Source organism: Podarcis tiliguerta, assembly GCF_965153285.1.
Source record: "Podarcis tiliguerta genome assembly, chromosome: 1".
NCBI classification, from domain to species: Eukaryota; Metazoa; Chordata; class Lepidosauria; order Squamata; family Lacertidae; genus Podarcis; species Podarcis tiliguerta.
In genome coordinates, this window is record NC_139534.1 from 48,179,640 (window position 1) to 48,207,038 (window position 27,399).

Here is a 27,399-nt window from a genome sequence, read left to right on the forward strand (position 1 = left end):
CAAAAATATGCCTTTTATGCACATTCTAGCAAGCACCTTTTTATACACATTATTTGGCTTGAGAACTGTGCTGCAAAAATTATGAGAAGTGTGCATTTCAAATGATCAAGATGCTTTTGTTTGTGCTTTCTTTTGGAAATTGCAAATAAAGTAGGTTTAATTTCAAATGCTAACGGAATCAAATTTCTCCCCATCCCTAATTCTGAGTAGACATGTCTAGAATCCTGTTGTTATTCACATAGTCTCTTTGCATGGGATGAAAATGTGGGTTGCGGGCAGGGGGAGGAATCTAAGAGACCTTGTTTGGTAGTTTTGCATAATGAATCATGGACATATGCAGAAAGTTAAGAAGGTGTGTGTGGAGGGGACATACAACCACAACCCTATAACACTTGACAAATGAGCAGTGTCATGGTTGATGTGCTATACAGAGCAGATGATTAACAGCAAGGTCCCAGGACACAAATCTTTGTTGCATCCTCTTTAGGCTTTAGCTGTTGATTTATTAGTTAGCACAACAGCATGCCCACTGTCCAGCATCTTTCGGTAAAATGGGAATATAGCAGTGTGATCTGTGAAATCCATTTTAGGTGTGCAACATGTCAGCACTGAATCCCAGCAGAAATCAAATCAAATGGTGGATATCTTTTCGTCAGACTCCTCTTTTAAAATGTTGTGTATCGTGTACTGTTTTAGCATGTATTCCCTGAATTTCTGAGCAAATAATACTATAAACCATACCAAAATCATTTTTTTAAAAAATCATCCCAACTTAGAGCAGTAATAAGAGAACAATTTTTTAAAAAATGTATCAGCAATAGCACAAAAACTTGGCTCAAACTAAAAAAAAAAGTGTCCTGGGATAAAAATGTCGTAAGAGCCCACTTCAAAGTGGGAAAAATGTTGGCGAAATGAACCTGTCTTGGGAGGCTATTCCACAACTTAGGTTTCAGATTCCCCTGCCCCCCATTTCACCATTAAGTCAAGCTAGGTGGTTTCTGCACGAATAAACCCTCCCTGTATTGGGAAAAGCTAAGCAATTACCAGCCACTTACCAATCTCCTCATCTCAGGTGGTTGCGAACCAAATCCAGGTGCTCTTGGGGGAAACTTATTTTCTAGATCCATTTCAATCAGGCCTGGTTTGGGCACAGAAACTGCTCTGGTCACCCTGTATGATAAACTCTGTGGGAGAGTGACGGGAGAAATGTGTCCTTGTAAATTCTCCTTGACCTCTCAGTGGTTTTTGAGACCATTGACTGTGGTATCCTTCTGCAGCGGTTGTCCGAGTTACGAGTAGGTGGCAACACTTTGCAGTGCTTCTGACTCCACTTGGATGGTTGTTTCCAGAGGGTGAAGATTGGGGAGTGCTCTTTGGCCTCATGGAGCCTTCAGTGTGGGGTTCCTCTGGGTTCAGTTTTATCCTCCATGCTGTTTAACATCTACATGAAACCACTGAGTGGTGTCATCTGGAGTTTTGGAGTACATTGTCAGCAATATGCTGGTGACACAAAGCTTTACATCTGCAGGTGCAGCAATGAATGAGCTGGATTGGTGTCTTGCCTTGGTGATGGATGAGATGGGAGCCAATAAACTGAAGCTCAATTTAGATAATACCGAGGCACTGTTAGTGGGTGGTTCCCTAGACCAGGTGGATGGGAGGTTGCCTGCTCTGAATGGGGTTACACTCCCTCCAAATAAGTCGGTATGTAGCTTGGGGATACTCCTGGATGCTTTGCTGTTGCTTGGGGCTCAGGTGGCCTCTGTAGGAGGTCTGGATGGTAGCAACACAAGAACAGGCCTTTTCTGTGGTAGCTCCTTGCTTGTGAAATGCTCTCCCTAGGGAGGCTCGCCTGGTGTTTTTGTTACATATTTGTTACATATTTAGGCACTAGGCAAACATCCTTCTTCTCTCTGGCCTTCAGATAATTAAACAACCTATGGCCTTTTAAACACTTCCATCTGCCCCAGATGTGATGATCTGCCTACCTGTTATTATTATTTATTAAATTTCTATACTGCACTTCAACTGAAGATGACAGGCAGTTTACAAGATAAAAATGCAAAAAATAAAATAAAATACAATGTCAGGATGTAGCATCACCCTAAGTTGCAGCGGACCAGTTTGTTACAGGAAGAGCACGGACACGTTTCTCCAAAACTTGTTAAGGAAAGCCTCTTCTAGGGGCTGAGAAATGTAAGAATCTCTCTTGGTTCCTGAAAAAATATTGGGGTTCTTTTTCCCTACTGATATTTTATTTTTCATTTTTAAGCTGAAACAAACAAACATTTTAGTTCAGCCAGAGGGAGGAGACCCATGGAGCAAAGGCAGTGATGCAGTGCTCCGTCTTCCACACTTTCATTGCACTCATGGAAAAGTAATCTAGTTCCTAAGTGTGAACACTGCAAATAGCCTATCTAGTAAACAGTTTTATAAAATATGAGACGCTGTGCAAGCCAGCTCTAAATTTTACAGTCTGACAGCACCTGAAGAATAATAAATTCCAGCTGATGTTGAGGTGCAGATGTGCAAATAAAGCCAGAGGTCATTATTGACTTATTTTCTCTGGATATTGAGATTCCCCATAACTATTTTTTAAAGAACATTTCTCAACATACTAGAATCCCTAGGCATTTTTCATATCATATTAACATGAGGAATAAAAGTGAACTCCACACACCATTTCAGATCTTCAGGCAAGTTCTTTGGTTTGCTTAGTGGCATCTCGATTGCCAGCCCGGTTAGTTCCTCATAAATATGAGAAACATTTTACAGAACTTAGACTTTCATAGCCTCTTAATCTGTTAGAATGCAGTACACATGTGAGATAAGGAGAATAATAAAGGAGAGAGCACTATTCCTAGTTGGGAATGATGTAATGCTTGACAGAAATGCAAATTAAAGGCTATTTTAGCTTAGCCAAGTTTCCCCTTGGGTATTTGCAGAGTAAATATTAACAAGTCATTTAAATGAAGCACATCATTATTCATTTCACCTATTCTGAAAAACTCCATTCCAATTAACACGGGGCCTGCTGCCCCCCTTCTCTGCCCGCTACAATTCAGTTACTGTACACAGTAGTTTCAACAAACCATAAAAAGATTTAATTTATGGTCTCTTGGTTTGGGATAATTTTAGCATCAATAAATTGGGTGTCAGTCTGATTTTTCTGGCAAGCTTTATCCTTTATACTAAATCTAAACATCTCATTACATTCTGAATTACCTGAAATCTGCATTAACCCAAGACATGAGTTATCGTCTTAGTTAAGTGCATTCCAGGAGAAGGTCTGTTGCCAGTATTGTCTTCATTATGTTAATTATATCTTAAGGCAGGCATTAGGAGCCTGTGGCCCTCCAGATGTTGTTGCATTCCAGCACCCATTGCCCCCCACCACCGGCCCTGCAGGATGAGGATTGTGGGAGCTGGAGTCCAACAAGACTGACCTCCTAGTGGAGGCTAAGGAAGTCCAGCAATGGGGTTTTCACCCCTGTCTTAAGGACATAGAGTAGGCCAGAAATGCAAACCTTTCCCAAGAATTCCAGTATGTTATATCCTGTGGATATTGAGGGGGGGGGGTGTGAGGGCATGCAAACCCACTTGGTAATTTATTATATTCCATCTCATTCTTCTTGGATCTCTCATTAGCTCTGTTTACTTGGTTTCTGTTCTCATTTCCATTGGTCATGAAAACAGGTGTCAAGTCTCTTTCTTTAAAAAAAAACACATTGCCAGCAAGAAAGAGATTTTGGGGGGGGGGGGAATGAGCATGGAGATAGGAGTGTAGGTAATGTGGGAAGGCCATGGGGGCATGCATATATTAACAGACCTATGCATATCTATTAAAAAATCAAGCCCATTGAGTTCAAGGGGGCCTATTCCCATGTATGTTGGTGTAGGATTGCAGTCTCAGAATGCTTCATGTCTCTTCCTTTTGCAAGCCCATAGTCACAAATTCATAGTAAGCTTGGAATATATCTATATGGGGTATAAGGGGAGGGGTAGTGCCTCTGGTGAGGGGCACGTTGTGCTCCTTCTGGGCTAGTTTGTACACTTTTGATTCCTACTCTGCATTCAACTCTAACCTGTGGCTCCTAGAAGCTGTCAGCATGTGACAGCGGTCACACCCTGGGAAAGGCTTTGACTGGCCAGATAAACCAGGTGATGGGTCTCAAACCCTTGGTGAGGTAGGAACTCCCCCTGCATGCAAAGACAGGCTCCAGTGTGTTGGGCATATGAGACGAATAGTGGGTCCAACGGTCAAGAAGGCAGTGATGTGCCCACACCTGAAAAGTAAATATTATTATTAATGGAGTGACTGATGACAAAAAATCCCCTTGCACAATTTACTGTGCATGTGTTGGCTTACCTAGAACCACAACTTTCTTAATGTATAACAAACAGCTGCAATGAATGCTGCATACTATGTGGAAAGCGGCTAACAAGGCAATCCTAAAGTTGGACAGGCAGCAGCAAGGTGTGACAGATCAGAGCAGCCACGGCATATCTACAGCACTGCCACTTACATCAACCGAGGTATAAGGCAGGTGGAGACTGGGGAAATGGTGCACCATGCTGTGTTAGTTCGGAGCTGGCATAGGAATCAGGCCAGGATCAGCAAAGGGGGTGGCTTGGGATAGAGTTTGAAGTTTTTCCATGGGCTACTGCTGCTAGGAATTCCACCAGCTCATACCCTCCAACATTTCTCTGATGAAAATAGGGACATCCTACTCCATAATAGTCATAATTATATTATTTACACCCTGCCCTTCTGACTGGGTTTCCCCAGCCACTCTGGGCAGCTTCCAACATATATAAAAACACAATAAAACTTCCCTATACAGGGCCTCCTTCAGATGTCTTCTAAAGGTTGTATAGTTATTTATTTCCTTGGCTTGGAGGTTGCATAGCTCCATACCCTCCAACATTTCTCCAATAAAAATAGGGACATCCTAAGTAAAAGTGGGACATTCCAGGATCAAGTCAGAAACTGGGACAGCTTCTGTAAATCTAGGGCTGTCCCTGGAAAATAGGGAAACTTGGAGGGTCTGCCGGCAGTACTTCTGCCCTTCTGCAGTTTTGGAAGGCAGAATGGGGAGCTCTGCATTGGTGGAGAATTCAGTTACTCTCTATGGATGGGGGCTGGTGGAGGTGTTTCAGTCCTCTACCCCCCCGCCCCGGCCAGCATGATGGATCAGGAATTTGGACAGGGACCTAAAGCAGGAGCCAGCTTGCAACATTCTCCAACTTACTTAGCTAAGCCCAAGTCTGAATCTGCCATGAGCAGAGGGCACTGCCTACTTCCATCCCATCTGGCCACACCTTTCTGGCTGTTGTCAGTCACCACCTCCCTAATAGCCCAAACTCTAGCTGTGTGATCTAGGGAAGTCTCAAAAGAAACATTTTATGTGTATATGGCTATCAATCAATCAATATTCCATGGGTGGTCTGTTATTAAAATAGAACATATAATATACAATCATATTGAAAATCAACAATCAACAATAGAAGACTGGCAACTGGCATTATTATTCTACAATTGATTTTTAAACTGTAGTGATTATCAAAGAGCTATTGCACCTTAGACTCTTTACATATATTAAATGATGCTGATAATGCAGAGCAACACTTTAAGAATAAGCTGATTACTAGAATGAAGTAAGAAAATTATTTCCCTCCCTGTAACCATTTTCTATTGCAATACATCAGTAGCCTCATATGGTTTTCTTATTAACATTTCAAGTCAAGGGCATGTTATTAATGACTGCATGACTCCTCCTGTGATTTAGTCATAGCGTATGTCCATAAATAGGCAGTGTTAAGTGTAAGATACTGATCATATAACTATAACAATTTTCCCGTAACAAAGGTAACAAAGGTAGAAGCAGGCAACTGCAATCAGACCAGAATAATAACTGCATGTTTATGGACTGTTTGAACATGATGTACAATTTCCCTTGTTTAGTTTTTGTGTGCAAGGTATAAGTGGAAGGAGTGGAGAGAAAAAGAGAGAGCGCTCCATCACCACCACCAACACCAGAAAATATACTGTTGAAACGCCATGCTTTTCCCATTTTTTTCTGGAAGCTTTGTCCAAGAATAAACCTTCCCATTTGTCTTTCAAGCTTGCTTCAACATAAGAAGCCTAAATCCTCACATTTCTCCTCTTCCTTCTACTCTTGTAAGCTATTTAGTGTCAAACCCTTGTCTTTGTGTTTATTTACATAACAGTGGAGTCCTATACAGACATCCCCACACACCTGATTTCAATCTTTTAAGGAAGAGAGCACAGACACACTACTCCCTGCCATGTCACATGCTGAGGGCTGAACTTCTACCATGGCAAGTTGTTCTTACTCATAGAGGCTCCCTGATTTAGAACCCTGGAAGATCACAGTTCCAAACTATGCAGGGAGACTATAATGTCTTTCATGCACAGAGTGATGATACATGCTCCAATATCCATGAATATAATCTAGTTCAGCTCCAATATACAGTTGTACCTTGGTTTGCATACGTCTTGGTTTGCATACGTTTTGGATTACAAACACGTCAAACCCGGAAGTGCATGTTGTGGTTTGCAACTTTTTTGGGGATTACAACCCATTTTGGGGGGATTGCGAACAATTTTTTTGGGAGGCCCCATTGGTGAAAGCACGCCTTGGGTTACAACCTGTTTTGGTTTACAAACGGACCTCCGGAATGGATTATGGTTGTAAACCAAGGTACCACTGTATGGAGGATTACAGGTGTGGCAACAACGATTCAACAAAACAAGTGGAGCCCAGGGACATCCACTCCCCTCTCAGACAATTGAAATCACATGTGTAAAAATGCCTAAATAGACTTTTGCGGTCCTGCACTACTGATGGTATTATGTATACCACCGAATGTACCCCTCTATCATATGCTTCCCTATGTTGTCATAATAAGGGGAAATGGAGTTGGGAACTATGTGCTGCCATCATAATGCCAAGTTTGACCACCAGACTTTAATGTAAGAGAGGTTCAAATCCTCGCTCAGGTAGGAACCTCATTCAGTGGCCTTTTGCTGGCATGTCTCAATTTGCCCAGGGCTCCTTTGTGAGATTATAATTACAGGTGCTAAATGAGTTTTTTAAAATAAAAAAACAATAATACAAAAATGACTGCATAAAATTTAGTTCTGGCTTTCAGATGACCTCTAACCTAAGGAAACCCAGTGTGGTCTTCAATTTGCCTCCGTTTTCTTCCCTAAGTGTTCCACATTATGGTGAATTGCTAACAAATTAACCTTTTGTCTTAGTAATTGAAGCTCTGCGGACAGTGGAGAGTGGAGAAAAGGCCCTCTGGCTAATGTCAAACTTTTTGGGAAGATGTCCTCCCACCCCACATTTAAGATAATTTGGAGTTGAAAAGTGCAGCATTTCTAGATTCGGCCTTGTAATTCTTTTCCATGCTGCATACCTGCCGCAAAAAAACATATAGTGAAACAAATGCATCTCTGCTGAGTTTATTGATCCATTTCAGTGTAATAATATCCCACTTTATTAAGTTATTATTACCCTGCAAAAGATCAATAAACTCTGGGAGACATTTTTACACTATTTTAAAATTTCCAGGAGATACAGGAAATAAGATGAGAAATAGGTACCCTCTGAATTCTGCATGGGTGATCTTGATTGTGGTTAATATATTTTTGTGTATGTGGTATGCTTGAAATGGGGGTTATAATGGACAAACTTTAAAGTAGATGAGAACTTCAGCTAGCTGTACTAATCTATTATGAGTATGAGTGTGTGTAATCCAGAAGATTTAAAAGGTACTCTTGACTCTTGTACTTTTAGAGTTAACTTTGTGATGAAAATCAAGTTTCTGCTTTTCTAATGTGTCATTTGCATCCTGCCAGGATGAATGAGTTTGGACTAGGTGGAACTTGCTGTCCTGGCTGAGTTGTGGCTCAGTTGCAGATAGGTCATGGTAACTCCTGCGTCCTGACTCACCCAGGGATACACCAGTGAACTCCCACAATTAAGGTTCAGCTGTGGCTATGCTGGCTCGGCTGGGGCTCACCTGGCAGAACTTAAGTTGGTGGAATTTACACAGGTGTAAATATGAAAAAGTGGGGTCTGGAGATGGGGTAAGGCAATGAGAGACTCAACACCAGCTAAAAAACCTATTTCAGCTCAGTCCTGTTGCTAAGCAACCTGGTGGAATTTAGGCCAGCAAAAAGCGTGGTTCAAGTCAAACTCTTCAAGGCTTCTTTCCCCTCTGCCAGGCTTGGGCCATCTCAGCCAGCAGTAGCCCCACTCTTGGCTAGAATTTAGAATGGGGTAATTTACATTTATTTAACTTAAGGATTGCTCTGTTATTCTTAAATCATCATAGATGGGAAACACTAGTTTTCTTACCTCGTTAACAAGGATTCTCATTTCTGTCCTAGGTGTCCACATGAATTATTGACAGATATTACCCACAAATCACCAGGGGCATTGTTAAGGGGTGACCCAAGGGGCGCCTGCTCCAGATATTTGGCATCTTCTGCCTCCCCCCATTAAGCTTAATTTTTAGCTGCCTGCTAAAAACAGTTTTGTTTAGGCAAGTCAACCCAGACATATACTTTTATTGCATTCATTTTTTTCCCCTATAAAATGTTGACTTTACCTATACTTGATTATTTTTATTATGTTTACTGTTTTATTGCTATTCCAATGAATTATTTGTACCATTTGGTGTAAATTGTTCAGAGATTGTTTTTCATTGAACAGTTTATAAACATTGTTAGATAACTATCTAAGATCTTAAAATCCATGCAGGGCTCATTTTACTCAGCCCCCTGTCTCCTAGCAAATGCTGTTGAGAACCCTTAAAAAACGGGGAGAATAAAGACAATAGGAGCTGCCAAGTTGCTCCCCGAATCAAAAACAAAGCAAGAGGAGACAGTCTCAGTAGCTAGGGATATTGCTCTGCTGCAACGAGCAAATAAGCTCCTTTGAACACTAACCTGAACTTTCATTTGTTAGCTGCCTACAAGATAACTCCTTTCTCTGACCGAATAGACACCTTGACAACCATTTACCCACAACACACTCACAGTCTACCCAGAATTTCTAATCAAAGTCTAGATTATGCCGTTCACTGGCCTAGAGTGATATAAATTCTGGAGTGGATTATTTTGTTCATTGGACTGAAGTCACATAAAACTCTAAAGTGGATTTTACAGTTCAGTGGACTGGAAGCATAGCACTGCATTGCAGAATCCTATTATCTCATAAAGCTACATGCAGGGCTCTGGAACCCTGCGTTTTTGTTTCTGTTTTGTTTTGGAGCTTCTGTGTGTGCAAAGATGTCAGTCCTCAGTTGGTGGAGTGCTTTGCTGTGAAGCTTTCTTGAGGTTTTTTTTTAATTATATTAGTGAAAAACAGAAGGTAAAAAGAAACTTGAGGAAAAATTACACCTCACTGCATTCAGATCTAATTAGGAAAGATGAGATGGCATCTCTGGTGCTTGTTACCTTAATAGTTGTAAAAATGCATTTAGCTTTGCACTTTTATGCATTCTGCTTTTGCTCATAATGTCTACCTACTGTTATTCTGCCACCTTTTAATGGTGTGCTCAAGGCTGTGTTAGCTAAACATCTAGAGTGGTGGCCTCTCTTAATAGGTCATGCTCACTTTCAGAGTCTATTTGCACATTTCAATACAAGTCTATTTTTTGTGTTGCTACTGTCATTTTGCATCTGTTCTAATACTTAAATGGTGTGTGGTTGCTACTATATTGCATGTGACTTTGGGGGCATTTCAAACTTTTGGGGTGGCTAAAAATGTGGGATAAGAGTTCTTAATGAAACAGAAATATTGACACATGAGGTGACAGTGACACAATGATAAGAAAGCATAGGACTCTTGGAAATAAGAATCTTGATGCAGACTAAGGGACAAAGCTCATGTGACATTTATCAAGCAGTCTTGCCTTGAGTGGAAGCTTTCACAAATTGCCAGAATGGAGCAGTCACTCTAGACTGAAACCCTGGTATGGAAGGTAGATAACTTTAACTCTTTGCTCGTTGCTGGAGTCTCCATTTAGATCAGACCCTCCATTAGGAAATAATATTTCATTTGCTCCATTAGAGGCTCCTCCCTGCACTTGACTTTCAAAGGATGGAGCCCTGATCCATTAGGGCAAATGGGGCATTGCTCCACCATCCCAAGTCAGCCTTTAACCTGCCTCCCTGCCTGCCTCCTTACTTACTTATTCTAGCTGGTTGTAAGAACTTAACAGTTTGCCTTATCAAGTCTAAGTAGGTCCAGGGTATGTGTATTGTGCATGCTAATGTCTAACGCTAAAGAAGGAAGAGAAGGAAATTTTCATGTGGAGATGACGATGATTATAATTCATTTTCCTCACATGACCCAAAGTAGCTTACAAACACTAAATTCATCAAAACAAACTGGACAAGCCCAGCCCTGTTTGCCTAGCTCATGGATTTTTGGTAAGGGCGGCAGCGGAGGGTGCAGTCGTGAGCGGAGGATCCTCCGCACGTGGCTGGGGTGGCGCGATGGTGGCAGGGAGAGCCCCCCACAGGGTGCTTCCTTGTCACCCCCCCAAAGATGGTACCCAGGGCGCTCTGCCCACCCCACCCCCCTCTTGCTCCGCCACTGGGAAAGGGTCAAGTTAGGGGTAGCAGAACCACTTTAATTTGTAACCATAATAATGGATGCCGCTGGCCATTTCTCTTTCATTCTCTCTCTCAAACTCTATTCCTCCTCTTCTCTGCTTTTTTATCTTCCTGAAGCCTATACTGGATTCTCACAACAGCTGATGGTGCACAGCTCTCCACCACCCTGTGAATTTATCCCCCATTTTTTCTTTCTGGAGCATCAGGGGGAAAAATTAACAAGCAAGCAAGCAAGCAAGCAAGCAAGCAAGCAAGCAAACAAACAGAAAATGGTATTAGTACTGCTGGGACAATCAACCACAGGACAGATAGTGAAGCTAGTTATATGTCCTGACAAACCTACCGCTGTTATTTACTCCTACCTTAGTTTCACAGCCCAGCAGGACTTCTGAACCAACTGAGGTAGAGATCAATGTCCAAAAACGCTTTCTTTTTTGGTTGGTATTGAACTGGATTCTGATCTCTCTCTCTTTTGTCAGGCTCAGGCCAGGCCATGACTCCTTATTCAAACCTGTGAACAGCTCTGGATGGAGATGTAAATCCTTTGCAATTAATAGGTATTGAGATAATCCTCCTTGAGCCAATTTGTTGCCATGTCTGAGTTAATAAAGCATCTTGTGATACAGAAGAAAGAGCTGCAAGAACTAGATTAAGTTTCAGGAAGAATTCTATGTTTGTAAGTCAGGCAAAAGACTAATGATAAGGGAAGCTGAGAATTTTCCAGCATGGCATGTAAAGAATGAAATCCAACTTCATTTAAATAGACTTCAGGGCACACAGCAGGGCTTCTCTTTCCTCATCTCCCTACTGAAGCCCCATGCTTTCCCCGTCTTCTCCCAGGGGGATTTGGGAAGCACACATTGGTGGTGGTGGGACTGGAGGGGAAGGAGAAATCTTGTTGTGTAAATGGAAGTGTTTTGTGCTGGTGGAGATGCGCAATTGGATATAAGCCTATCTATAATTTTTTGGGAAATGAGCTTGGCTAGGATTAATTGCTAGTCATTTTAAAATACATGTTGATGAGATAATTTTAAAATGCCTTCCAGTGCCTTTATTCATGTTTTTATCTGTAGGATATTCCTATATTTTGCTGATTTAAATTCAATTTATTCCTATTATAATATTGTACAACATGATACTAAAGTAAAGGGCAGCATATTATCTCTCACTCAAAGCATGCAATATAAATATTTTAAATTAGTAATAAACTTCAGAGACCGGGATATAAAAGTAAATGCACGGTGAATTGTCCAAGCAATATAGTGACTAAGGGCTTGGTGTGATCATGACAGTTATAGGAAATGACCCCATCAAGAGGTAGTGCTTTTAAGTCACATTTCAATTGGATAGATAAATATAATAAAGTGAAGATATTTATGCACATGTTTGATTTTCTTCTAGAAATCAATGGGACTTTGCAGTCTGGATCATATTCAGTAAAATTTGCCACCAGTTCCTTCTCTTTCTCCCAGTACATTATAAATCATCATAAAAACATCATTATAACATAATGATTTTGTCTTCACCATGTTGAAAAGGTAAAAAGGTAAATGACCCCTGGATGGTTGAGTCCAGTCAAAGGCAACTATTGGGTGCAGTGTTCATCTCACTTCGGGCTAAGGGAGCTGGTGTTTGTCTGCAGCCAGCTTTCCAAGTCATGTGGCCAGCACGATTAAACTGCTTCTGGTGCAACGGAACACTGTGATGGAAGCCGGAGCGCACAGAAATGCCATTTACCTCCCCGCCACAGCAGTACCTATTTATCTACTTGCATTGGCGTGCTTTCGTACAGCAGAAGCTGTAACAGAGCAACAGGAGCTCACCCCATTGTGCGGATTCAAACTGCTGACCTTCTGATTGGCAAGCCTAAGAGGCTCAGTGCTTTAGACCACAGCGCCACCCGCATCTCTATACCATCAATGGCGAAGCTGCATGCTCTGCTACTGGGGGTGAGCGTGGCTGGCACCCCCCCAGGGGCATGGCGCGCATCCCGGGGGCATGGCGTGCCACCTGCGAGGGTGTGACGCACCGCCTGTGGGGGTGTGGTCCCGGGATGCACGACGAGTGTCCGGGGGGGGCTGCCACGATGGCACCCTACTGGAATAGTGGTGCCAGGGGCAGTCCGCTCCCTCTGCCCCCCCCCCCCCCGTTCCTCCACCAGTGTATACCATGTTGAAGCACAGCAGTCAAATGGAGTAACGACTTTGCATTCAATTCATGGCACTTAGAACAAGGTGGCACGGGGAGCTTATCTTAGCAAGGTAAATTTTCAAGCATTCATATTATTATCTAATCAGGGCTGGTTTGGAGGCAGTGGTACCTCTGATAATTCTGAGGTGGAACCATACCTTAGAAATCCAGCACATGTTTGGCATGCTGGAGACACCAGAGAGCTGCTGATGGTGAGAGCAGATATTAATATTGGGTAAATAGATAAACTGGTGAACAAACAAGAGTTTTCTGTGTTCTTCGCCTGCCTAATCTCCAGTAGTTGGTTAGGGGCAGGAATTGAAACTTAGGTCAGATAACCAATGGAATGTTTGCGCTCCTGTTCGTTTACTTTATTTTACACAGAAAATAAAAAGCCCTGGGGAATTTGTGGATGGAAATCTACATCCTTGGTGTGAAATCTGATGCCCTCCAGATGTTGTCACGCTACAGCTCCCATCAGCCCCAGCCAGCATGGTCAGTGGTCAGGGGAAATGGGAGATGGAGCCCAGCAACATCTGGTCCCCCAACCCTGATCTAGATGGATCAAAATATCTAGATTTCAGATAAATGGAAAGTCAAGGGGAAATATTTGCATTACAAATTCACTTTATAGTAGTAGTACACACCAGGAAACCAAGTACAAAGTATTTAAAGCACATGGCTTCCAATCAGCATAGCCCCTGCTAATGCAAAAGTTGTGCATGGTGAGGAAACAGTTCCTCTATTTAAATCTAAGAACTCCACAGCTGTGTGACCATAATTTTTTATCTACATCACTGGTAGCTGTAAAAGTGATTCTAAATTAAAATTTTAACTTTTGTTTTAATTCCCCTGCAAGGCAGCTTATAAACGATCTGCAAAGCCTATTTATATATGCTAAATAAAGTGTGCAAGAAACAAGGAAAAAAAATTCTATACACTTAGGACTTTTGCATACCTGTATTTCTGGAGGGAGCTGTCCCACTCTGTGTTTATTGTTTTCTCCTGATGAGAGAAGAAGCAACAACATCTGTCCCAGTGCTATGCCAGTAGGTATAGTATTTATTAGTATTATTAAAATGTGCATACCATCCTTCACCTGAAGATCACAGGGTGGTTCACAACATAAAAATACAAAATGAGAACACAAAGTACCTGTTCAAAAAGTATAAGAACAAAATCAAACTGATAACCCCCACATCCCAAAACCATATTTAAAAGTACAAAGAATGTTACTCACCCAAAGGCTCAGTTAAGGAGAAACATTTTATTCTGGCACCAAAAGATATCTAATGACAGTGTCAGTTGAGCTTCCCTGGGGAGAGCACTCCACAACCTGTGAGCCATCACAGAAAAGGGCCATTCTCATCTTGCCACCCTCCAAAAGGTTGCCACAAAACAGGGCCTAGGGTGATGATTGCAAGGTCTAGGTTGGTTCATATGGGGAGAGGTGGTCATTGTGGTATTGTGGTCCTGAGCCATTTAAGGATTTATAGGTTAAAACCGGTCATTTGAATTGGGTCTGGAAACAAATTGGCAGCTAGTGCAGTCAGGCCAGTTACATGCTCAAACCATCTTGCCTCAGTGAGCAAGCTGGCCACTAAATTCTGCTTCATATGAAGTTCCCGAACCATATTCAGAGATAGCCCCACATATAATGTGTTGCAGTAATCCAACATAGAGGTTATGAGAGCAGAGGTGACAGAAGCTAGGCTACCCCTCTCCAGCTAGAGGTACAGCTGGACCACCAGTCAAAGCTCATGGAAAACTTTCTGTACCAATGAGGCCACCTGAGCCCCAAGTGACAGTAATGGATCTACATGGACCTCCAAGCTGTATACCCTCTCCTTCAGAGCGAGTGTAACCCCGTCTAGAGCAGGCAACCTCCTAGCCTTCCAGTCCAGGGCACCACCCACTTACAGTGCCTCAGCCTTATCTGGATTGAGCTTCTGTTTATTGGCTCTCATCCAGTCCATTACTAAGTCAAGAAAATAGTCCAGCACATCTACTGCTACACCTGCAGATGTAAAGGAGAATTACAGCTCGGTGTCATCAGAATATTGCTGAGAACATACTCCAAAACTCCAGATGACACCTCCTACCAGTTTCATGTAGTTTCATGTAGATGTTAAACATGGGGGATAAAACTGAACCTTGAGGAACCTCATTTGAAGATTCCACAGGGCCTAAGTGCATTCCCCAAGCATCACTCTCTGGAAATGACCATCCAAGAATGACTGGAACCACTTCAAAATGGTGCCACCCATCCCCAACTGGGACAGCAGCTGTAGAAGAATACCACAACTGATGGTATTGAAAGCCATTGAGTCGTCAAGAAAAATTAACAGGGACATATTTCCCCTGTCTCTCTCCCAACAGAGGTCATCATACAAGGTGACCAAAGCAGTTTCCCAACAGAGGTCATCATACAAGGTGACCAAAGCAGTTTCTGTGCCAAAACAGGAACTTAACCCCAATTAAAATGGATCTAGAATATCAGTTTCCTGAGAGTCCCTGGATCTGGTAGTTGGAATTAAAATCATGTGTGTAAAACACAGTCCGTTTACTTTGTAAAAAAAAGCCTCTTTGTTTATCATGGCTTCATGCTGAGCTGCTAAATTCATTGTAATTTTCACCTTCTGTTTTTATTTTCAGCTTCTATCAGTGCTAGTTCTCTGGAGCTAGATCCTGTAGAAGGGAGATGTTGCTCTACTCTCCTTCTAAGCATCCAAGTTGTTTGCATACCAGCAGATCTGTGTTGTATTATAAATGACACCTTAAATAAACGCAGAGAACAAAGTTTGTGGCAGAACTATAATATCTCATTAGAGGCAGGCAAACACATGTATCACAGGAGGCAATTTAAAGTGGAGTGGCAAATTGAATCAGAAATACACACTTACTGAGAGAATTGTGTTTGATCTCCTTAACTCTCATCTATGTTGGACGGCATCTAAAGCATCCATTTCCCCTCAAATTATTTCTGCTTGTAGAACTGGAGACAAAAGCAGAGGAATATCAGACTAGAAAGGATGCAAAACATTTCAGATTTGTCACATTAATATTAGAGACATCGACTCATTAGACAGCAGAGCACTTTGGCAATCCTGAAGAGAGAAAGATTGCTCCCTCCCACATTTGCACCACTTTCAACACACATCAGCAACCCATAATAGAGACTGTGTGATACCTTGTATGTAAAAACAGCAACTCTATGGAACAGAAAGACTCTGTAGTGACACTGCATTGACCCTCCATGTTCACAGCTTGTTACCAGCATGGCCTATTCTGGCCAAACTTAAAGTCCCCTGAGGCATTGTGCAAGGTCTGGAGAAAGCATAGGATCTGGAGTTATCTAGCACCAAAAAAACCATGCAGCATAGTTCTAGGGTAGAAACAGAGAAGTTCATTTGGGACAGGAGTACAGAAATGAACTCCTTCTGTTCAGAAATGTTCCAAGTCACTGTGACCTGAGACCACCCTGCCTTCTCTGAATTCCACCTCAATTTGTAATGGCTTGGGGCTAATCTGGCAATTTCTACCCTTCCCACATGTATCATTTACCAGTTTTAGTGAGGGGATAGGAAAACAGAAGTCAAGATGAAAGCCACTGGCTCCTTCAAATTGTTCCTAAATTACTGGAAGTGTTGTTGTTGTTTTAATAAGGAAAACAATTGAACTACATAATTGTTACTTCATTGTTGCTAGACGTCAATATAAGGACTTTGTTGTGGGGAATTTATTTTGCATCTTTCAGCTAGCATATGATGCTTCCACAGCGACGGGTCTATGTGGTGAGGCTGCCATCAGTCACATTAAACTCTTTGCAGGGATAGGGAACCTGCATCCTTCCAGATGTTGTTGGACAACAGCCCTTATCTGACCATGTCAGCTGGGACAGAAGGAAGCCCAAAGGAAAAAGGAATCTAGATGGCCACAGGTTACCCTCCCTAGCTCCAACAGATTATTTTTGTGATATGCTAGAAATGACAGCTAAAACTACCTCTGCCTTCCTTTTATTGTAGCTTTTTGTAAATTGATGATATCTGGCTGGATCCAGGCTAAGAGCCCTGGTCCCCTCAGAAAGCTAACAATTACTTCCTTAACAATTGCTTCCCTTTCCCAGGAAATATGGAGAATTGTAAGCTTTTTGAGGGGAACAGGAGTCTCTTAACAACCCTCAGCACTCTTAACAAGCTACAGTTCCCAGGATTCTTTGAGGGAAGCCATGTTTCTTAAAGCAGCACAACACTCCTTTAAATGTCAAAATCAGTTGATACCAGAAAGAAGGACATGATTTAACTCCAGCATGCTTTAATTCCACATCCTCAAGCAATCCAGTTGACTGCAGGACTACAAATGGAAAATACATGATGCTATGTAGAGTCCAACTGCATATGCTCCAAGGCAGGGCTACAGTGGCCATGTTTACAAAAGAGTCCTCTAATTGACAGTCTTTTATCTCAAGGCTTCCTCTGTGTGAAGGGCTTCCTGGTCTAAGTCTCATCTAAGGATAAAGAAACTTCAGGAAGGAGACCAGAAGCCTTGAAACTGCCCATCCACCACGGGTACCTGGAAGCTGATTGAGCAGGCACACCGGTTACCTGACCACAGGCCTTCCCAGCATAGTAAGATATATTTATATTTAAATGAGAGTAATTATTTCTTAGTTTGCATTGATGAAAATAGATTGGCTTATGCAAATGTATATGCAGCTCCATATCTTCCTTTTAAGCTATGTGCAAGTAACCAGTCTAGACAGCACCCAGGAGTATCTTTTCAGTGTTGCCTCCCTTGCCCCTCATCATGGTACCTTCTCTTCAGACCCTCCATAAAAGCTATCTCCATGACAAACAGGAGTGATTCTCCACTCTTGCTGCCGTGCGCAGGGCATTACAGCAATACAGCTATAGTTATGGTTGATGAAGCACCCCCATTACATTTCCCTGGTTTGAACTCTTTGTAAAATAATTACCCTCTGGACTGAAATTTCTCATGCTTGTTTTCAACCCAAGGGTGAGAAATTTTTTGGAAAGCTTCATAAACTCCCATTTGGGCATTTTATGAGAGAATGAAGGCTGGGAAATAAAAACAAGTGTTCTCTGCTGGCAAAGAAATATTTCACATTCTTTATTTGTGCTCAGGTAAGTTAAAAACGGTTTCCTTTTCTTCCTCTTTTTCTTTTTTAAAAGTCTAGCAATTATTCCTAACTGTGCTTTTCACACGGCGTGAGACATTTTATTTAGAGGGGAGGGAATGCTTTTGAAAATTGCTTATATGGGTGTGGGTTAGCTGCTCTTTTCTCCTGCTATTTAGCAGCACACTTAAGAGCACAGTGCCCTGGGTAAAATTCCCACAGTGGCTGTATCTTCTGCTTTCAAATCTCTTCTTCAAGTTCTCTTCAGCTGCATCACTAAGGGCTGTGACTAAGTTCGCACATGAATATTCATCGCTCAATTTCACTTCACTTGAGGTCTCAAGACAGCTGACTATGTGAACTGTCTCCACTGGAGAGTGCCATGTTTGAGACGACATGAAGACACATGGAATTTCCACCTGTGGTGTTAGCTCTGTGATGCCACATTCACACAAGATGATCACCGCTTGATGCTGCTTTTCAGGAGCAGGAGCATGCAAATAAAACAGCAAAAAATAAATATCACACATCAAATCCACAAACCAAATCCCACTTTTTCAAGATGGTCTGAAATTCAAGCAGATCTTTGACCCTCCAGATTTACTATATAATTCATTGGCCCGTATTTGCAACTTGAAGCATGTGTCCCTGGAAGTGCAGTTTAATGATATCAGTAAAACCTGAATTTAGTTTACACAACAGCTTTGCTTTATATCACAAGCTCTCTTCAAGCAGTATAGCTCCATTGTTGTTCCACATGAGAGCTGGGTCATGCCAAGTAGCTCCATCCCCTGGCATCTGCGTAAAGAGTGATGGAGCCTTCATATATACAGTGGTACCTCGGGTTAAGAACTTAATTCGTTCTGGAGGTCCGTTCTTAACCTGAAACTGTTCTTAACCTGAAGCACCACTTTAGCAAATGGGGCCTCCCACTGCCACTACGCCGCAGCTGCACAATTTCTGTTCTCATCCTGAAGCAAAGTTCTTAACCCGAGGTACTATTTCTGGGTTAGCAGAGTCTGTAACCTGAAGCATCTGTAACCTGAAGCATCTGTAACCCGAGGTACCACTGTACAGCTGTATTAACAAAGGCTCCATAACAATCCTCATTTACTCTCCTCAGGGGGCGGGGCTATTCAGTGTTTTCCTTCTTCTCCCTCTGACCACTCATCACCATCCCACAACCAGTCCCCTGGCTCTGAGCACTGGGGGTTCCCTTGGGGGTTCCCCAGGTGGTGTCTCCCACAACTGCTCTGTATCCAGCCAGTCCATGACAGGAATACATTTTTAACACAATGGAACAAGCTTAGTATTTGTGTGTTCAGACCCAGAAACCTCCCCCCTAAATAAATTCACACTTGACTCAAATTTTGGTTTTTGGCAGAATTTAGGCCACAACTTTATCGATTACAGAAAGTGACTGGTTGCATAGGCTCTGGTTTGACCAGCTCCCTGCCATGCAGGTAGTGCTGACCCAGGATTCCAGCATAGGTCAGCTGAGGGTGAACACCTGGATAAGCGGAAAGCCAGGAACAGGCTATCTCTGCCACCCAAATGTCCCCCTGGACTCAGGCATGGGCAAAACCCCCTCTCTGGGGTTGACCAAACCATTGAGTCCCTGGATTCCTTTAATGGAATACCCTTCACAAAGGGATGGTGAGAGTGTTCTCTCATCCCTACCACCTGAACCAGAGCCTATCCACAACCTTACAAGTTGTGACAATGTGCTACGGGACAGGCGAAACCCAAATGGCAACAGCCAATCAGCCAAGTGGGAAAAATTCCTGCCGTGTCCTCGTCCCAATGACAGACGACGCACGGCTGTATAGCAAGGTCATACCATCAACCCTAAAAGTAGGGAGAGGTGGGTGAGTGGCCCAATGCATGCACCAAAAGAGGGAGCTCTGGGTCACATGCATGAGTATAAATAGGTCCTTTGAACCATTTGGACTGCGTCCCATTGGCCAGATTGCACCCAGCTATGTGGGACCTACCAATCGGGTGTTGTGGCTGACCAATTGTACCCACCCACAACACAGGGTGTTGATTACCAGGCCTCACTGCAATACTCTTTAAGGGAATAACTGATTTGCCCAGGTGTGGCATGCTCTGGTCCATGGGGTCACGAAGAGTCGGACACAACTAAACGATTAAACAACAACAGATGGCCTATCACAAAGCTATTCCAACTTGCTGCATAGATTGTTCAACCCAAATCCTTGTCTGTAGTCTGTCTCTCTTTTCCAGGAATCAGCCCTCTACTTTTAACCCTTTCCTTTCCTTTGTATCTGTTTATTTTCATTCTGCTAAATGGCAGCTGAGGGACAAAAATTATGTACAACAAGTTTCTTCATGTCTGAAAACAACCCAGAATGCTGAAGAAGTACAAGGAGCTGTGTACAAATTATAATGATCTAGGGATGAACTAGGTTGGTTTGTAAGATAAGGAGAAGCAAACCTGAAACTGTTCCTCATATTATATCCTTTTAAACCCAACATGCAAGAATGTGTGAGAGCATGCGTGCATATATATATATATATGATGGCTATTACCTCACTCAGCCTCTGGGCCTGTAGAACAGTAAAATTCTGAGCTACCCCCTGACTGTTGCCTCAGGTAAGAGCCTTAGGTGAGACTGGGTGAGATGCTAATTGCAGTTCCCACCTGCCCGGTGGCTAGTTAAAAAAAATACACCTGGCTGAACACTCAGCTATGCTGCAGAGCAAAGCACCATTAACATTTGCCAGCCTAAAGAGGTGTTGACCAGGTCAAAGTGCCAGGTCGGGCCAGCTAAAAATTGCAGTAAATCTCTCTTTTATCAATATGTCTTAGAAAGACTGCTTGAAATGGTTCCTGAAAGGGAAGAAGCAGCACAAACAGGATGACATGGAAGATGTCAGATGCCAAGACTGGTGGAAAGGAAGGAAGGAAGGTGTGTGTGTGTGTGTGTGTGTGTGTGTGTGTTGTTTTCCCTGAATCTTGAAACATCTGGCAATTTCCAATGCTTGCTGTATAAATGGAATGAAATTGCGTTTCCCCTTCAGGCTGGCCAAGCTAGTTTCCTTTGGGACTAAACTAATAACTTGCTATACTACTGAAGACTTTCCCCAAAAAATTCTTCTCAGTGGGAATCTGAATCTAATTGGACCTTCCAGAGTTGGACTGTCAGTCATTCTCATTTGCAGCTAATATTGATGCAGATAGAATTGCCATCTGTCCAATCTTGAACTAGCTTGCCAAGGGTTGTTTTTCATTTGTTTGACACCCTTCATTTCATTTCTATCATGTTTCAGTGTTCATAAATGGGCAAACACAATGATTACATACAATAAGTCAATTATCATGTACAAATAAATATCATGTGCAAAGAAACAATAACTTCACACAAACACACACACACACACACACATTGAGATAGCAACACTAGGAATAAATCCTCAGGAAGAGTAAAAAGCTAGTCTATGGTTCCAAAAAATCTAAAATGTCCCATATGCTAAATAAAATAAAAATTAATAAATAATGCAACCCAGCAGAGATTTTTAAATCCAGCAGCAGATTGTTTTTAAACCCATGCCTCCCTCACTGGGTTGGATGTTTAATTGAGGCTTCTTGTCTTTAAATGATTTGGCTGCAAAGCAAAACTTTGATGTGTTTGGGAGGAAAGTGGAAGTTAGATTCTCAAATTGTCATGGCACTCCATGGAGTCCACTGTGGCCACTTATAGATTGCCACAGAAAAGGACATAGATTTCTCTCTGTCTGTAGATACACACACACGTATGAATATGCAAATTTAGAAATACTATAATCTAAATATAAACACAATAATAGAAATGCAATACATCTCACCCTAACAGGGAAGACTGTGGCCTATGTGTCTGCTCATGCTGCTTTTCAGGTATAATCTATTGTTGAGGAAATCCTTTCCACAGCCCCTCTACCTTTCACCATCAGAATGTTTCAGATTTTGCACCAGAGCTACCAATTTTAAGATTGCTCTCTGCTCACAGAACCCGATCTGTTGTGAGCAAAGTGGATTTGCACTTTGCAATCCAGACTGAAAGAATACAATGCCCCTGGATTAAAGGTGTGGAGAAAGCAAAAAAAGGGGGTTCCTGTGTGCCAAATATGGGCAAATCATTCCTACTCAGCACCAGCTTGTAGTAATAGCTAACACCATACAGCTGTGTCAGGTTGGATGGGTGGCTTGCCACAGCAGAGAGGATGAAGGGTGATGCACAGTTCCTTATTGGCAAAAATGGCTCCTCGTAGAAACTAAAGGAGTGACCGTTTTGAACTCTGATGGAGAAATCTACCATGTGCCCATGCCCTTGCTGCTGAACAAAGGGCGACACTCCTTAAAGTGTTATTGAGAAGGAGGAGGTGACACTTCTTGCTAAGGATCATGGCCTATTTGTTGACAAATGGATTGCAGCAAGTCAAGTGTTAACACTGTACGTCTCTGCTATTCAAAAAATGAACCGGTCAATTTACCTCACTGTTGTTCTTTGTCAGCCAAATAGAAAATCATTCTGTTGAAGTTAAATGCAGTGGAAAAACAAGGAAGTGGGAACACGTAAATTTTTAATCTAAGCTCTTGACCTGAAGGAGAGACACTAGGAGTTGCCATAGTAAGGAAAGTGAACTCTCTCATTTTGGAACTACTGACTACTTTGGTTGAGTTTTTCCATCTTCTTACACAATATATCAGAGATTGAAAAACAGGAGCCAGTGAGGCCATGGATAGAGTCTCAAGATACAACAAGCTTTAGGCCTGAAACAAATGGTACAAATTTTAAGTACAAGATTTTTAGTACAAAATCTTAAACTTTTGTTAAGATCCCAATTGTATCAATTCAGATTAGAGTCCCAAACCTCTGAACTTCCCCACAAAGCAAGAATTATACAGGATTTTATTTTGTAACAGGGTGCCCCAATTTGAAACAGGCACAGTTTGTCAGAATCAAATTAGCACTCAGATATCACCTCGGGTGGGACGTGGGTGGCGCTGTGGGTAAAAGCCTCAGCGCCTAGGGCTTGCCGATCGAAAGGTCGGCGGTTCGAATCCCCGCGGCGGGGTGCGCTCCCGTTGTTCGGTCCCAGCGCCTGCCAACCTAGCAGTTTGAAAGCACTCCAGGGTGCAAGTAGATAAATAGAGACTGCTTACTAGCGGGAAGGTAAACAGTGTTTCCGTGTGTGGCTCTGGCTCGCCAGAGCAGCGATGTCATGCTGGCCATGTGACCCGGAAGTGTCTTCGGACAGCGCTGGCCCCCGGCCTCTTGAGTGAGATGGGCGCACAACCCTAGAGTCTGTCAAGACTGGCCCGTACGGGCAGGGGTACCTTACCTTTACCTTTACCTTTACCTTTACCTTTACCTATCACCTCTGCAAACAGCCAGAGACTGTGGGGTTTGCCATCCCAGCAGAGATGTTTATGTTGCTTCCTGTCAACATCCCTGCTATTGCAAAATGTATTTTGGAGGGTGGGTTGGGGGTTAGCATGGGAAGAACATGGAGTAAACATGACAAATTCTGTTCAAGCAAACCAAGTGATTTTTTTTTTAAGGTGTGTTTGAGGGCCTAACTACAAAGGATGCTAATTGCATTGCTTTCAATCAGTTCAGTTCATTATCCCCCTCTTGATTTAATGAAGGGTGGGACAATGTTCATCAAGAAGACAGCATGCAGAGAGGGGAGGTTTAACCTTTTCCTGCTGCCACACTTGCAACAAGTATCCACCCTTGGAAAAAAAAGGTCCTATTGGTGCACGCTGATGTTCACCTGAATATGTGATGGCTAAAACTATGCAAAGAGCATACCTCCAGAATAATGGGAGTTAAATGTTTTCTTGGAAGCTTTTGAACACCGGGGATTCTTCTTTAGCCATGGTACTGTATGCACAGCCGACGAAAACCACAGTGTCCAGTCTTGATCGCTTACGAAGCAGTTAAGCAGGGCTGAGATGGGATACATCAGCTGTACTGGCTGAGGTTGATGGGATTTGTAGTTTAAAACATCTGAAGAGCGCCAGAATTGGGACGACTAGAAATACATTAAGATTTCCTATTGACTGGGCAGAAAAATAAGACATAAGAGATCATCAACATATTTTACATAGCATATATCTGAAACCAGATCTGGCCACCCAAAAATGAGAATTGAAGTTCAAAATAATATTTGAAACATGGCCTTTACATTTTACCATTGTAAGGGTTACATTTTAAGGGGGTTTTGTTTGTTTGTTTGTTTTTGCATTTCAATATTATTGTTGTTAGGTGCTGGTTTTGACCTTTAAAGCCCTTTGTGGCTTAGGGCCCTCATATTTACGAGACCGCCTCTCCTGGTATGCCCCGCAGAGGACCTTGAGGTCCAAGAATAGCCATAGTTTAGAGGTCCTGGGCCCTAAGGAAGTCAGACTCCACCAGGGCCAGGGCCTTTTCGGTGATGGCTCTGACCTGGTGGAATGCTCTGTCCCATGAGACTAGGGCCCTACAGGATTTAGCCTCCTTTCGCTGGGCCTGTAAGACAGAGCTACTCCACCTGGCGTTTAATTTGAATTCAGCCTGATCTTTTATTTCCCTTCTCTTCCCTCCCCCTTCCCTTTTATGAAGATTACCCACTCTGGGACCCCACAGCTAATTCTCCCCTGGCCTCCTCGCTGGCCCAAGTAGGACTAATTCAGCCAGCTAGCCCTGGTGACTATCTAATGTTCATTGGATGGATTTCCCACAAATTGATTTTTGAACTTTGAATTTTATTGTTATTCATGTTTTTATACTGCATTTTATGCTGCTTCTATGTTGTGAACCAGGAAGGGTGGGGTATAAATAAAAATTTATTATTAATAATTTATTATCGTACTAGTTCACAGATGGATGATAGCAGTCCCAATTGTGTATTGATTCTGTTTCATCTCTGCAAGTCCTCTCAAGGGATGGAGGAGAAATTCAATTCAGTACACATTTAAAGCCAAATCTATCAAATCTACCAAATTTGCACTTTTCAAAAATAATATGCAAATAGAAACACAGCTATCCTTTGAAATTCATACATATCTGAATTTTGCAATGTAGTTCTGATGTATTGTTGGAAAGCATACATAAAAATGAATAGATTGGTGAAAATAGCACACAAAGATGCAATATAATACTGGAAAGTGCTTGAAAAAAAGTGCTTATTCAGAGAAATTCATACTAAAATCCTGATGATTTTTTGTGAGAATTTAAAAATAAATAAATCACAAATAGCTTCAAAATGCAAAGAACCAAATTTAAGATTGGAAAAATGTGAAACTGAGGGAACTAAAATTTATAGATCCTTCCATTCCAAGTCCTCAATGATTTCTCCAAAATCAGAGAGGAATTAATTTGGGGTGGGGGAGGGGGACACACACACCAAATGGCTACAGGTCCTCCACGCTACCCTATTTCAGTCTTCAAAACAACAGTGCGTGCCCTGCAAGTTTCCTCCTGGTTTGCCTTTTTAATTTCCTCAGCAGTTGTTGGCCTCAAAACACAGGGAAAGTGTATATTCTGTAAGAATAAATAATCTGCTGTCAGAAAATTCTCCCTGCTGAAGCATAAATGAGCTATAGGATCCCTGCCTCCAGCAGGCTCTGCCAGCCACATGGCTGGCTGTCTTCCTGTGGCTTGCTCATTACTTTAAGATGAGTCAACCTTCTGTTACTCCAGTGAATGCATGGCTGCCATTCTCCTGGGACAAAAGTCATTAAGGGGATTTTATTTTAGTCCTTCTAAATTGTTTCCTTAACTACTCCAAATACCTGGATTCATGTGGACTATAAGTAACACAGACAAGCTGAAGGCGGTTGTTTGCTGTTCATTGTTGGTTCCCAGCATTCTCTTCTCCTAATGAAGGTGCCAGGATTCGACAAGAAACAAGCTGCCAGCTATCACCCAGTTCTGCATCATAACCTTAACCCTATGTCATATCCATGATGAAGTGGAAAATGAGAGAATAAAAATAGAGTCCAGGGATTTTCCCCTTTCCCCTAAAATATTTTATGAGAGCCTGTCAGGGAAGATGTATTGTCCCCAGAGGATGAAAATATCGCTAAGTTGCTCGGTCCCTGCTCCTGCCAACCTAGCAGTTCGAAAGCATGAAGTGCAAGTATATAAATAGGTACTGCTCCGGTGGGGGCGTTTCTGTGCACTGCTCTGGTTCTCCAGAAGCTACTTAGTCATGCTGGCCACATGACCCAGAAGCTGTACGCCGGCTCCCTCGGCCAGTAAAGCGAGATGAGCGCCACAGCCCCAGAGTCGGTCACGACTGGACCTAATGGTCAGGGGTCCCTTTACCTTTTACAGTGCTCATAGATTTCTAAGGCAGTGCATTGGTGGTTTCAGTTAAGCCCTACTGAGAAGTTTCTCTCTCATTCTTCGGGACTTTTAATGCATGATTTTGCATCTCAACTTCAATAAAGTGTTGTCAGTTACAAAAAAGTAGTATATTTTCATGCACAAAGCCTACAAACCAGTTTGTATTAAAATGCAATGAGATCCTCTATACAGAGGAAATGTGAGCAACAACAACAGAGAAGGTTCTTCCTGCACACTAGCCTTTGTTCTGATGCAGCTGCTACCATTGTAAGTGCCATTCTTAGGTTTTCTAATTATTGCGTTTAGAGAGCTCATAAATTGAGGTTTGGGAGGGACCTACAACAAAATGTCACAGTGTGATGTGCTTCTGTCAGCCATGTCTTCCTTCACAGTTCCTAATTCTGTTCACTTTCCAACCAGTTTTCCATTTCATCCCAACAGTACATCAACATTCCATGGCCAGTGAGCATCTTCAGGCCTTACTGGGCTGCTTTCTTTCCCTTAGCTTTGAATTTTACATAGCTCAGTCCACCCTAATGCATACTCTTTTGGCTGCAGCTCTGAATTGAATGCAGGCAAGAAAATGAACTTAGCCATGTCTTGAGATCCTATAACCTACAAGAGAATATGGTCACTCCTTCACAACAATGCCCATTCTCTGCATATTGTCGAAGGTTAGACCTACATCTACAAACTGGTTTGCAAAAATATACTTAAAACAGAAAAATCAGAAGTCCAGCTGAATATGAATAACTCATTGACTGTGCCTAAAGTGGCTCTTCAGGTTATGGCCAATTTTGCTCAGCATCAAGATTTTGTTACAGGAAAACTGACCTTCAAATACAAATAAGGAACTGGAGCTTAATTTGTTTCATTGACTCCTATGGCCAATCCAAATCCTTTTCCAATGAGAGGTACATCACACTTAGACTGTCTGAGCATGATAATAGATAATTGGATCTACCAAGTCTGTTTTCCTCTGGAGAGTTTTACTTCTAATACACTATTTAAAATTAAATGGAAATAGCCTGTAGAAATATAAATCACCAGTGGCATCTCGGCTACTGGTTGACCAT

At 42.3% G+C, this 27,399-nt stretch overlaps 2 long non-coding RNA genes across 2 annotated transcripts in view; one reads left to right on the forward strand and one right to left on the reverse strand.

Annotated features, from left to right (window-relative positions):
• LOC310673250 overlaps positions 1–27,399 on the forward strand; it is a 611,626-nt gene that overhangs the window by 100,887 nt on the left and 483,340 nt on the right. The window lies entirely within an intron of this gene.
• LOC310673241 overlaps positions 23,810–27,399 on the reverse strand; it is a 72,658-nt gene continuing 69,068 nt past the window's right edge. The window contains exon 3 of the long non-coding RNA XR_014508934.1: positions 23,810–24,054. This is a non-coding gene — a long non-coding RNA (uncharacterized lncRNA). The remainder of the gene's footprint in view (positions 24,055–27,399) is intronic.